General features: G+C 51.6%; 1 protein-coding gene and 1 long non-coding RNA gene across 3 annotated transcripts in view; one reads left to right on the top strand and one right to left on the bottom strand.

Annotated features, from left to right (window-relative positions):
* The window catches only part of PRKCE (protein kinase C epsilon), a 502,363-nt gene that overhangs the window by 119,138 nt on the left and 369,364 nt on the right, over positions 1-13,861 (top strand).
* LOC138848819 (uncharacterized) lies at positions 2,510-9,434 on the bottom strand. Its single transcript, XR_011386925.1, has 2 exons — positions 9,051-9,434; positions 2,510-3,090 (listed from the first exon to the last, which is right to left on the bottom strand). It is a non-coding gene; the product is annotated as an uncharacterized lncRNA (long non-coding RNA).

The following is a 13,861-nucleotide window of genomic DNA, read 5'->3' as shown; positions in this document are numbered from 1 at the left end:
TGGTTCCTCAGTCTTCCCCTGCCCACCATTTAGTCCCAACTTTCCTACTCAGTCCCTTACAGAGAGACCCAGGGAGCTCCAGCGGGAGTTCATCCTTGGTGCTAGTGGACGCTCTAAGTGCGTGCATTTCCTCAAGCTAAGTCCTGTTCCTCTATTACTGTTGTTCCTTTGCGTCATGAGTTTGAGGTGTTTGCTTGCCTCTGCTGATGCCCCTCCCTCCTATTTGCATAAAGGTAAGAAAACAATTCTGCCACCTAGTGAGAGCTCAAATCTGACCTCCAGAGCCCCTCTCCTGACCCCTGTACGGTGTTCTCCCCAGGGTGCAGATCCAGGTGGATTTGCGGGCCGTCTTTCCATTCTCTTAAAACTTGCAGCTGCCCGTCTCAGAGGGACTGTTCTGTGTACATCAGACAGAACCTTTGAAACAGGTGCAGGTTGTTTTACCTGCTTTTCCCCGACTGTTTCTCATGGCAATCCAGTGAGGTGGGTACCTCTATCCCCATTTTACAGATGAGGAAGTTGAGGCTCAGGAAAGTTAGGTAACTTGAAATTGATTGAGTGCCTAACATGTGCCCAGCGGTGCACTCGGTTACCCCGGTATTCTGGGGCATTGGGCCTGGTGTTAAGAATGTACCATCCAGCCGCCATGGCAGGGTGCTGTCAGGTCCCGGCCAGTGCAGTGGGGATGCGGGTTACAGGGGAGGGGAACGTTTGGAGGGTGGAGCACCGAGGAGACGCTGGTAATGAGGGTGTCTGTGGGCGAGGAGAGGCCCCACACTGGTTGTCTGGGTGGTGGGGTGGGGTGGGGGTGGGGCCACCACGCAGAGCCTGTGAGAGCTGGACTGGGGCTACCCCCATTCTGCATCTGTGAACTGAGAAAGATGATGTGTTTGATGGCAGAGGAATAAAAAAACGAAAATCTCCTTCCAATCCTGTCCACCTCCTCCCTGCAAAACAGGATTAACAGCCAAGTTGACTTGTGACTGTTTTCAGCTTCATGGTGGTACGAAGGTGATGGGCGTTCGGTAGCAGCCATCCTTGGAATTCTGAGTTTTGATCTTTTCCCAGGCTCGCCATACGTGGTGCAGTCCTCTCTGGAGGGACTGAATGGTGGCAGTGGGCACAGCTCCCGCCAGCCTGTGAGCACCAGGTCAATACCGAGTGTGCCGTGGTACGCGGTGGGTGGGTGTCGGAATGCATTTCAGCTCACTGGCATTTCCCGTTCCCAGTGGGCTCCTCAGGAGGTACCTCCACGTACGCTGAGGAGCATCTCTACATACTTCCAAGGAAGCACTCATGCCTGCAAAACTATAATGTCTGTGTCCACACACACATGTGTAAAAATTAATACGTGCATATCTAGTGTGATGTGTGTGTGTGTGTGTGTGTTTTTTTTTTTTTTTTTTGACAGGCAGAGTTAGACAGTGAGAGAGAGAGACAGAGAGAAAGGTCTTCCTTTTCCGTTGGTTCACCCCCCAAATGGCCGCCATGGCCGGTGTGCTGTGGCCAGTTCACTGCGCTGATCCAAAGCCAGGACCAGTTTCCTCCTGGTCTCCCATGCGGGTGCAGGGCCCAAGCACTTGGGCCATCCTCCACTGCACTCCCGGGCCACAGCAGAGAGCTGGCCTGGAAGAGGGGCAACCGGGACAGAATCCAGCGCCCCAACCGGGACTAGAACCCTGGGGTGCCGGCGCTGTAGGTGGAGGATTAGCCAAGTGAGCCGCGGCGGCCAAGTGTGATGTATTTTCAATAGGAGTTAACTACTAACATATTTCCTTGTCAAAGATATTCTAACTCAGTCATCTTTTAATTTTAGGAAGAATGTTGACCATGGAAAATTTCAGACCTACACAAAGATAGAACAGTATAATAACTCCACTCCTCCAGCTTCCGCCAATCTTCTTCGATTTCTATCCCTCGCCGTAGGCTCCCCCAAACTGGCTATTTTCAATAAAGCACCAGATATCACATACTGCATCTGTAAATATGTCTGTGTCTGACTCAAAAGAAAAGGATGCATTTAAAAAATATATAACCAGAATGCCATTATGCATTTAAAAACTGTGAATTTCTCTGTGTCATCAAATATTTAATCAGTGTTCAGAGTTTTGCAATTGTCTTATCAACTGTTTTGAAAACAGCACATGTGTTTGAATCATGATTCAGATAAGGTGCATAATGCATTTGATTGATGCTTTCAAAGTCTATGTGACTCATCGATTTCAATCCCATTCTTCTCCGTTTGTTCCTTGCCACTTTTTTGTTGAAGAAACTACTCATTTACCATTAAAGTATCCCCCTTATTTTGTATTCTGCTGCTTATATTTCCAAGGTGTTTTTTCTTTTTTCAAAGATTGAGACTTACGTGAAAGTCAGACTGACAGAGGAAGGGAAGACAGAAAAAGGGATCTGTCACTTGCTGGTTCACTCTCTGGCTGCAATGCTGGGTCTGGGCCAGGCTGAAGCCAGGAGCCAGACGCTCCATCTGGATCTCTGACATGAATGGCGAGGGCCCAACTACTTGCACCATCTTCCACTGCCTTCCCGGGTGCCTTAGCAGGGAGCTAGCTAGGAAGTAGAGAGCAGAGGAGCCGGGACTGTAACTCATGCTCTGATACGGGATGCAGGCATTGCCAAGTGGTGGCTTAACCCGAGGCACCACAGTGCCGGCATCCCATGGTGTCTTTTAAGCTGTTGGCCTGTCCCTGTGTTTCTGTCATCTGGTTGTGCATCTCAGGGGCATGGGCAGAGTCAGATGTGACTCCTAGGCAGAAGGGCCAGAGCTTCTTGGGGCACTGGCTGAGCGGAGCAGGAGCAGTGGCTTTAGGAAAGGAAGAGACACCTCCCCCGCCTCCCCAAACAACCCCTTCGGTTTGCCCTCTCTAGGTGCAGGTGGGAAACAAGAGGCACCTCCACCTCTGTAGGGCTGGCTGTGGGGGCACTCAGTTGCCAGAGGCGGGAGTTCCATCTCATCCGAGCCCTGGGCGGGGTGGGGGGAGGACGTCTGAGGCCATCTGATGGCAGCAGCTTATTCTCAGCAAAGTCTTCCTCCTCTCTTCAAGGTTTTCCACTTCCTTCCCTTCTTCCCATCTGCAAAAGAAACAGCACAAAAATACCTTTCTTTCCAGCCCTCAGCCAGTTCATTGACACTGCTGGAGCCACCAGGACGGCTTAGCTGTCTCAGCTCAGGGCCTGGAAGAATCTGGAGTGTTTGCAGAAACTGCAGTGCTCTTGAAATGCTTCCTGCTTGGGATCAGGGACTCCTGCAGAAGAATCACTGCATTCAGAAGTCGAAACGGCTGTCCCTGCATCCCGTATCCCACCCTTGCTCAGCCACGCTTTTCTTAAGCAATCAGGGCTTTTGGTGAGCTTCCCCTCCCCGCGCCAGGGAGACTGAATGGCATTTCTTAGGGAACGTTTGCTTGCTGGTTCCTAGTCATCAGAGGCTCAGAGCCAGGGCTGCTGGTCACCAGCAGTGAACACGGGGTCCCCACACCAGCACAATACCCCAAACCAGTAGGATTGATAACTGGATTCGCTATGTAGTTGCCTCTCAGTGAAATTACGCTTTTCTGTAGGCTTCTAGAAATGTTATGTTCCTTGTCATCACTTTGCTGACTGCACAGGAGTCTGCTGTCTGGGGTACTGCAGAGTGGGGTCACTTCTCTTAATTGTTAGAATCATCAGCCTTATTGGCAAGAAGAAAATCTGCTCGCGGGAGGTGTTTGGTAGGCGGTTCAGACGTCACTCAGGACACCTGCATCCCACATCACAGTGCCTGGGTTTGCATCCTGCCTCCTGTGGTTCTGATCCAACTTCCTGCTGGTGTGCACCCTGGGGGGCAGCAGGTAATGGCTCAAGTACTTGGGTCCCTGCCGTCTATGAGGGAAACGTGGATTGAGTTCCTGGCTCCTGGCTTCAGCCTGGCCCAGCGCTAGCTGTCGTGGGCATTTGTGGAGTGAACCAGTGGATGGAAGCTCTCCATCTGTTTCTTTGTCTCTCTCTGCCTTTCAAAGGAAATAAAAGAAAATTTAAGAATTAATAAAAATATCTAGAGAAATTAAAAAAAAAGAGAGAGAACTCCTGGCCCAGTCTCTTTACAAGGAAGTCAGGAGCTGAATTGCAGACAGATGGTATCCTTGCTTGGAATGGATAGGTAAGAAATGGAGGTGAAGTTTGAGCTTAGCCTTGGTTCTGTCTGCCCGAGCATTATCAAAATGCTTATTTTTTATGACTTAGCTGCAGGGAGAAAACCCATGGGAGGGACAGCCTTCCTCTATGCATCTCTCCTATCTGCCTTCTCTGCTCTCTGGGCCTCCGGGAGACCTCTGTCCTCCCCGGGGCTTCCTCAGCCTCCTTCCTCTGTCCTCTCCCCCATCTCCTCCTTCGCACTGTGGTCCAGCAAGTCCTCCTGGGCTTAGCTGCTTGCTTCCTAGGAACCTATGTTGATTTTAGAGACCGAACGTAGGTTCTTTCATGGAAGCAATGAAACAGACCCCAGACAGTCTAAGGTTCAAATCCCGAGTCTTCACTTGACTTCAGTCATCATCCTGAGCTTCTTTACCTTTAAAATGGGCCTACACGGTTCGATACCCGGTTGCTCCACTTCCGATCCAGCTCCCTGGTAATGTGCCTGGGAAAGCAGTAGAAGATGGCCCAAGTGCTTGGGCCCCTGCATCTGTGTGGGAGACCCGGAGGAAGCTCCTGGCTCCTGGCTCCTGGCTCCTGGCTTCGGATAGGCCCAGCTCTGGCTCTTGCAGCCATGTAGGGAGTGAACCAGAGGATGGAAGACCTCTCTCTCTCTCTCTTTTTCTCTCTCTCTCTGCCTCTGCCTCTCTGTAGCTCTGCCTTTCAAATAAATAAATAAACCTTAAAAAAAAAAAAGGGGGGCTTACAGTCCCCACCCCGGGATGGCATGGCTGTTCCAGACTGTGCATCTTCAGCCCGTGACTTACTGCTACATAAATGGTTGCTATTGTTACCGTGGAAGGACGGAGTTGAATCCAGCTTCTAGGGAGAAGGGGCTGGGAGAGAGCCCAGACAGAGGGCCAGTGTTTGCAGGATAATGCACACTTTTGTTTGGCCCTTAGATTCGGAGCCATGGTTGTTTTTCACAAACTCTCCACTTGACTTCTTCACAACCTGTGAACTGAGTTGAGATAATCAACTCTCTGTCATATAATCTTTGTTTTCTTGGCTGATTGATTATGTATACATACATCAGGAGGGTCTTCAAAAAGTCTGTGGAAAATGCATAGTATGAAAACTCTCTGCATGGATTTCAGTGTTTTTTTGTACTGAAATCAACTGATCTTTTAATTCCATTTTCCACAGACTTTTTGAAATCTGCTCAGACATACACACACAAGTACACACACACATACCCTCCACGGCCAAGGGCAGGCAGTCGGCCCGCCGCTCCCCACGGACTGGCATGTGGTTTCTGGCTGGGCGTCGGGAGCCCAGTGAGCCATCGGGGCTGCACGCAGTTCATGAGCCACCTCCCCTCGAATGACCTCCGCAGGTACTTCCTCTTTATTATTTCATTAGTTTTTGTCTCAGCCAATTTTGCTCTTACAGTTTCAAGATAATCAATTTATTTTCATGCGCCTTCCCCATCCAAATTGGATTACAAATATAAATAGCTGTGCACTGGTCCCAGTGGCCAGCCTGCGCTCCCGGGCTGGTGCTGGGCAGCCCGGCCCCTGGGGCGGCTGGGGCTGTTTGTTTGTTTTCAGTGAAAGCTCTACATGCTGGAATGACTGCCACCTCTTTTACACACAGCCCTTTCCAAACCCCGCTTTGTCCTCTGGTTGCGGGGCACGGACTTGGGGCTTCCATTAGTTGTGGTAAGAACGCCCGTTCTCTTGGCATCATCCTAACCACTTGTTCAGTGGCTAGCCTTTCTACATGGGTGTACACTCCGCGCTGCCAAGGCGGTTACCTTGCAGATGATTGCAACAGCCAGTGCTGGGCCAGGCTGAAGCCAGGAGCCAGGAGCTTTATCTGAGTCGCCCATGTAAATGCAAGGGCCCAAGCGCTTGGGCCATTTTCTGCTACTTTCCCAGGCACATTATCAGGGAACTGGATCAGAAGTGGATATACACGGGTGCCCGTATGGGATGTTGGTGTCACGGGTGGCAGCTTTACCTGCTACACCACAATGCCAGCCCCTGAATCTGAATTTCTAATGGTGAGACTCAACACTCTGTGATAGGAGAGGGACAGAAACAACAAAGTGCCACTACTCAAGGTACTCCTTCTGCCTCCACTCATTTCTGCCTTTACCTTCAAGACTCTGCCTTTGAGCTTTGTCAGGATCCAGCTGGGAGGCGGTTTGCATTTCATTTCAGTCACCTACATGCCCACCCACGACCGCTGTCTCCCCAGTATCTTGTCATCAACGTCAACATAATCCTATGCTTGCCCTCAAGGAGTTCAGGAGCCAGCGGGGGAGCTGAGGTTTGCTCATATTAAAAGAAAAGTCAAAATAAGAAGATATTTCAAAAAGTTCATGGAAAAGTGGAATTATGAGATAAGATTCAGTACAAAAAATTTTTTTGAAATCCGCATGTAGTTGTTTTTCATAATGCACAGTTCCCATAAACTTTTTGAAGATCTTTCTGTGCCTGGATTTTAAGAACTTTTGCCCTCAAGTAATCTCTCAGTTCCACTTTGCACAAAATTTTGGAAGTACCTTTGCACAAGGCAGAGAAGGCCAAGTGGCAAGTGTAGCATAAGCTTGTATTTTAAAGGAGAGGAGAGGCATTGGCCTTGAGCAGGATCCTGAGAAAGGATGGAGGTGGGATTGGAAGTGGGCAGTTCTGTCCCGGCATAGGGAGCCGTGTAGACAAAGGCTCCAGTGATACAGGTGATGTGTGCAGCCAGACCTGCCACAGAAGCAGGAAGGCTGGGCTGGTTGTCAGTGTAACTAGGAAAAATATTTCCTTTTGGGGAGTAAAGGATATTCAGATTAATTGGGATTTAGGGGAAAAATTTGGCAAATCACTATTATGATCAGCATCGTGTTGAGATTTGCAAAGTCAGAATGTAATTTCCTAATTTGATGTCTACCCATTTCATTAGTTCAAAGTGCCCCAAATTATAGCTCTTCACCCACTGACAGGTCTGGAGAAGACTTTAGGTAAAGCACAGACTGGCAGTCCTCAAGTTAAAAAAAAAAAAACACAACTTTTCATTATGAAGATTTTCACACGCTTACAGAAATATAATAAGATCAGAACTTTTATTTAGGAATGGAAAAGCCATCCCCCTGGGCCAGTAATTTGAAGTTCAAGAGCATATAAAACTAACCTATGGTGGGGCTAGTGCTGTGGCATAGTGGGTAAAGCCACTGCCTTCAGTGCTGGCATCCCAAATGGGCACCAGTTCCAGTCTTGGCTGCTCTACTTCCCATCCAGCTCTCTGCTATGGCTTGGGAAAGCAGTAGAAGATGGCCCAAGTGCTTGGGCCCCTGCACCCGCACCAGAAGCTCCTGGTTCCTGGCTTTGGATCAGAGCAGCTCCAGTAGTTGCGGCCAATTAGGGAGCAAACCAGCAGATGGAAGACTCTCTCTCTCTCTAGCTCTCTCTCTCTCTCTCTCTCTCTCTCTCTTCTCTCTTTTCCCCCCTTCTCTCGCCATGTAACTCTCTCAAATAAATAAACAAATCTTTTAAAAAAAATCTAAACTATAGAAGTAGAAATCGAATGGTGTTGCCTCTGGGGGCGGGGAGTGCTTGGCTGGAAGAGGCAGGAGGAGGCTTTCTCGGAGGCAGGCATCGTGGCGCAGTGGGCTAAGCTGCTGTTGGGAGCACCGCATCCTATTTTGGATACCAGTTCAAGTTCCAGCTTCTCGGCTTCCAAACCAAGCTTCCTGCTGATGCACCTGGGAGGCGTTGGAGACTTTCTGGGAAAATGGTAATGTGCTTTGTCTTTATTGGAGCGCCAGTTACGCAAGTGCCTGTGTTTGTCATGCTCACCAAACTGTGCGCTTCAGACCTGGCTATTATATTGCTTATAATTGTGTCTCAGGAAGTAGAAGCTACTCCTTTTCCTTCTTGTCTAGCTTTATTTTTTTCTTTTCTTTTTTTTAAGATTTATTTATTTGAGAGGTAGAGTTACAGACAGACAGAGGGAGAGACAGAGAGAAAGGTCTTCCATCCACTGGTTCACTCTCTCAGTGGCCATAACAGCCAGAGCTGAGCCAATCTGAAGCCAGGAGCCTCTTCCAAGTCTCCCATGTGGGTGCAGGGTCCCAGGCACTTGGACTGTCTTCCGCTGCTTTCTCAGGCCATAGCAGAGAGCTAGAATGGAAGAGGGGCAGCTGGGACTCGAATCAGCGCCCACATGGATGCAAGCACCACAGGCAGAGGCTTAGCCTACTACACCACAGCACCGGTCCTCATCGTCTAGCTTTCAGTCCAGATCTCATCAAAGATAAATTCCTGTTAGGGCTCAAGTGTCATTAACATCTAATACATATTTATTTCCTCTTTAGAAGAAAGGCAGAGGGCCCTCGAGTGATATTATTTTGTTTTCATTGCATTAAAAATAATTGTTTATGGCCAGTGACACTAATTTTTCTAAGTAGTATTATAATGTTTTTTTCTTTAGAAATAAAATTACATAAGAAAAAAGCCTCCTCAGGGCTAGCGCTATGCAGTGAAAACTGGCAGGGGTTTGAGAAGCGCTGGTGGGAGAGGAGCTGGCCCTCCAGGGTTCCCCTGTGTGACAGCTGAGCAAACCAGCTGTTTCTACCCAGAATCACTCAGACTTGACTTGTAGTGCGTGGCTGCATTTCCCAAACTCATGGTGACAACTCCACTCAGAGCCAGTGGCATTGAGAGATGGCAGTCAGGGGCAGGGCTTCCGTGGGGGACAGGAGGCCAGTCAATCCAAAGGAAATGGAGCAGATGCACGGTCCTACCTTGGAGGCGAAACTCTGACCTGTGCCTCGCAGTGAGATGCAGGTGCCTGGGAGGCCGCCTGTGCTGGAGTAAGCTGCAGAGAAGAAGATCTAGATGTTGCACTGATCCCTCTCCCTTGCCTACCTCTCACAGCTGAGGCTCGGGACTTCTGCTGCAGCAATAGGTGATGGCCCAGCGGCTTTGGTGTCACCTGGCAGGTGAGGGTCTTGCAGTCATGCTGAGCCATCGTGGGGCTGAACATACATCGCCTTCTCCCCAGGGCCCGGTGGCCTGGCGGAGACACACCCTCGCAGTCCTTGTTTAACTGAACAGTGTTGCCGGGACCTGGATTGCAGTCTTCCTGGGATTTCTCTATGCCGGGGGCTGCTCCTTGCCTTCTGGGTCCCAGGGAGCACCATGCTTTCTAGGTTGCTTGTCCACTGTCCCCATGTATTCCTGGCCTGCCCGCATGGCAGAATCTACCCCAAGTTGCCAGCAGGAGTTACAGTGAAGAGACAGTTCAAGTGACAGTTGCTGTTTAACTGCCTCATTCATGGTTCCAAGAAAACTGTGACATCGGTGAAGTTCATATTCCTTACCCCAACTTCCATTTCTGTCTCCGCCCACTCTGTCTCTGGCTGCTCCTAGTATCTGCTTTCATCCATTTTATCTTTAGGTTCCATCTGCACACTACCGGATTCACTGCAACAAGATGAGGCAGAAGACAGACCCGAAGCAGCTGGGCCCCACTCCTGGGGACAGGCTAGGCCTTAGGGACACACAGTAGCGTTATCTTGGCACTGGAGGTTCAATTGGGAAAACAGGGCATTTTATAGGAGAAATTAGCGGTGGGGACAAGGTGGCAGGCACGCCACCTGGGGTCCCCCACATGCCCAGTGTACTCCCTGTGCTTTCTTTTATTTAAAGATTGAATTATTTATTTTGAAAGTCACAGTTACAGAAAGAGAGGGAGAGACACAGAGAGATCTTCCATCTGCTGGTTTACTCCCCCAGATGGCCTCAACAGCCAGTGCTGGGCCAGGCTGAAGTCAGAACACACAAGCTTCATTCAGGTCTCCCACATGGGTGGTGGGAGCCCAAGGACTTGGAGCATCCTCTGCTGCTTTCCCTGGCACATTAGCAGGGAGCTGGATGGGAAGTGGAGCAGCCAGGACACAAACCAGTGCCCATATGGGATGCTGGTGATACAGGCAGGCAGATAGGATAAAGTTGATTAGAATTGTAAGCTGGAAACCATGCCCTCTACCATGCCCCCTGTGTGACCTCACACCCTATCTGGCCCCACCTGTATGCCCACCTGCCCATCGGAGTATGCAACCAGTCCCCCTTTGGGAATAAATAAAAGGCCTGGAGCGCTGTGGGCCCTTGATTGTTCCCTTGTGCTCGGCGGGCCGGTGGCCTTTGGTTGCCGGCTCTCTGCTTTCCTGCCTGCATGCTTGTTCCACGTCGTGGCTCATGGCCTGCTCTCTGCCTCCACTTTGCTACCCGCGCTGAGCTACCTGTGGCTGCTCCTAACCATACGCCTTCTCCATGTGGCTCGCTCCCGGCCTGCTCTCTGCCTGGAATGGACCCAACTTAGCTTCTAGACCTCTCTTTCTCCCCTAAATAAAGCCCTCACTCTGCTATGCATTTCTCTCACTGAATAAAAAGCTTAAAAACTTACCATGTTGCCTGGTCTGTTTGAGCCAGTATTCAGAATTCTCTGAATAAGTGGCAAGACCTCACAGGGTTATTAATATTGAAAATTATTAATATGCTGGTTGATATCACTGGTGCCACAGGTGGCGGCTTTACCCGCCACGTCACAACGCCAGCCCCTCAGTGGTTGCTTTATGTGCCCTCACCCGGTTCTCCATCATCCCAGGGGAGGAAGCCGCCATTATTACCTGCATTTTACAGATGTGGAAGCTCATGTAACTTGCAGAGAATCTCGTGGGAAGCAGCGGGGCTTGGCCCCCCGGGGCAGCATGGTTCCAGGTGTCGCCCAAAGTGGCCTGGCGAGTCCCCTGTGGCTTTGGTTAAAGCCTGGAACCCCCAGCGGTCTCTGCTGTAGACTGTGGTCCTGTGGGTCAGGGAGTCTGCACACGGGGACCCTAAGTGACTTGCACGTGTGGGCAGCTTTAGAATGATCTGCCCTGGACCGGTTGAAGTGAGGCTGCCTCTCTGGCTGGGCGGAGCCGGGTTGTAGCCACAGGCCCTGCTGGGAACTCTGGGCTTCCTGACATGAGTCCCTGGTCACTGGAGTACAGCCCAGATGAAGCGGTGTACCTGAAGTGGGCTTCCAGGCCCAACTCAATAACCAGACACAGACTGCTTGCGGGGTGGATTTGGAGAATGGATAGAATGCCTTAGGTAGAATAAAGTGTAGGCCGGTGCCGTGGCTCAATAGGCTAATCCTCCACCTGCGGCGCCGGCACACCGGGTTCTAGTCCCGGTCGGGGCACTGGATTCTGTCCTGGTTGCCCCTCTTCCAGGCCAGCTCTCTGCTGTGGCCAGGGAATGCAGTGGAGGATGGCCCAAGTGCTTGGGCCCTGCACCCCATGGGAGACCAGGAGAAGCACCTGGCTCCTGCCTTCGGATCAGTGCAGTGTGCCAGCAGGAGCGGCCATTGGGGGGTGAACCAACGGATAAAGGGAGACCTTTCTCTCTGTCTCTCTCACTGTCCACTCTGCCTGTCAAAAAAAAAAAAAAAAGAAAAGAAAAGTGTAGTGAGGGGAGAGGGGTAGGGGAGGGGGAGCGAGGTGGGGAAAGGGGAAGAGTTGGGGGGAGGAGAGGGGAGGGAGGCTCAGACTAGCAGCTGGGCTCTAGCCCAGTCACCGCGGGTAGGACTGAGCCTGCAGGTGCATCTGGGGAGGGGAAGTTCCGCTGTGGGCAGCAGGGCCAGGCCGGCCCTTTCCAAATGGCTTCCTAAGCAGGTGTTTCATGGGGCTCTGTCAGGAAGCAGGGATGACAAGGCAGCCGCGTCCCTGGGAGCAGCCTTCAGCCTCCGATGAAACGTGCTGCTGAATGAGGGGTGCTGAAGAGAGCAAGCATTGCTGCGCACAGTTCTCAGGCCTTCCTGAGACTGGGGTGGGGGGGAAGCAAATGTGGATGTGGGGGGGCGGGACTCAGCAGAGGGGAGGAGCTGCAGGATGCGCTGAGCCAAACAAGCGCGTGTGTGTTTCAGCCTCACAGATTTGGATTGTCAAGTTCGCTAATAGGGCCCGTGGTATTTTTAGCCTTGTTATCAGAGCACAGAGCAGGTTTTCAAGGCTTGTAGGATGTATCTATTAAAATAACCTATGTGACTGAGTAGCTGCTCACTGTAACATTTTTGTTCCACTGCAATACAATGAGAGGAAACGGGGCGCAGGAAATGGCCATTATCTGAGGGAACCCGAGGCAGTGCAGGCCACTCCAGTATTTACACAGGTCCTGGCCATTGTGCCGCAACCTCGGCGGGAGCCCCCCACTCTTTCCTGCTCCTGCTGCATCTTGCGCAGACCTTGAGGCCGGGCGAGGGATGCACTCACTCTCGCTCTGGGAAGCTGATGTGTGAGTGCACCTGGTGTCTCTTTGGGTGCCATCCCTGGGACCTTTCAAGGTTGTTGACTCTCTAACCAAGCAGCCCATGGTGTGACTCTGCGGTCCTGGAGGGAGCGGGGCGGGGAGGGAGACAGCTGTGGTGCCACAGAGGCACCACCCCCAGAAAAGGCCTCCAGGGCCTCCTGCAGAGGCCTGACCAGCACCCCACGGGGCAGTGGGTGTAGGCTTCAGCCCCTGCAGCCCCCCCACAAGGTGCCTCCCCTTGCTGTAGAGAGGTGCTAGGTGCTGCTGCCGCTCTGGTACAGCAGGAGAGCCCTGGCTCCAGCGTGCAGGCCCTGCAGGCCTCTCTGGGTGTCAGCTTTGTCATCCATGGAATAAGGAGAATGAGCCTGATGTCCCATGGCGCTGTAAAGGACCACCTGCCCCTGGGTGCTTGGTGGCACAAAGGGAGCCTTCAGGAAATGTTCCTTTGTTGACAACAGTCACTTCCTGTCCCTGTCCCAAACACGAAGCTAGGGAGATGGCCTCTCGCACCTCATCACCTCCACGCACCTTCTTCTTGTGGCTCTGACACCAGAGAGCACAGTGGCTGAGTGTGATGTCTGGTGCCAGACTGCCAGGTCCCACTTCTGTCTCTCACTAGCTGTGTGACCCCAGGCCCTCTATTCAACCTCTCTGTGCCTAGATCTCCTTTCTTACAAAATGGGGTTAAGAAACCCTTCTTCCTCCCAGGTTGTGCTGAGGATTAAATGATAGCGCCGACTGTAAACACACCCATCCTGTGCTGTCCTGAGCACTGATACATGGATGGCAGAATTCATTTGTTTACCCTTCTCTGCTCTAGGGTAGGTTGGAGCAGGACACAGGAGAGGTATTCAGTAAACAGCTTGTCCTGGAAAGCTCCTGGCTGAGCCCGAGAGAACCGGGAGGGGCTCCTCTTCCTTGTTGTTGAATCTGGATGACGCGGGAACAGCCAGGATCCCCAGTCCTCTGTTGTCTGGTTCCTGGGCGGCTGCTCTTCTTGCTCGCTTGTTCTCTTCTTCCTGTGTGCTGTGTTCTGTTTGGGTAGCTTGCTCATGGGGGAGGGAAGTCTGAGCGAGGGGGAAGGAAGGAGCAGTTCTACCTACATTTCCCCCAAGCTCTGCTGTTGGGGAGCCGGGGGAGCTGACAGGTGTTGTAGCTCTCGCTTCTCTGCCTTGAGAATTTCTGATCAGTGTGGGCTTCGGCTTAGCCTGCTCCAGCGGGGCTGAGGTTTGTGTCAAAAGGCAGCTCGGCTTACTGACTGTTTCTCTCTGGTGCCCTGGCTTTCCGTTCTGCATAAGCACATGTGGGGCGGCTGGCCAGTTCCAGGTGTGGCCCTGTGTTAACCCTCCGCTGTAACGGAAGCACGACCGTTTGAATGTCCCTGC

Source organism: Oryctolagus cuniculus, chromosome 2, assembly GCF_964237555.1.
Source record: "Oryctolagus cuniculus chromosome 2, mOryCun1.1, whole genome shotgun sequence".
In the NCBI taxonomy this organism is placed as follows: domain Eukaryota; kingdom Metazoa; phylum Chordata; class Mammalia; order Lagomorpha; family Leporidae; genus Oryctolagus; species Oryctolagus cuniculus.
This window is presented reverse-complemented; position numbering and strand designations above follow the sequence as displayed.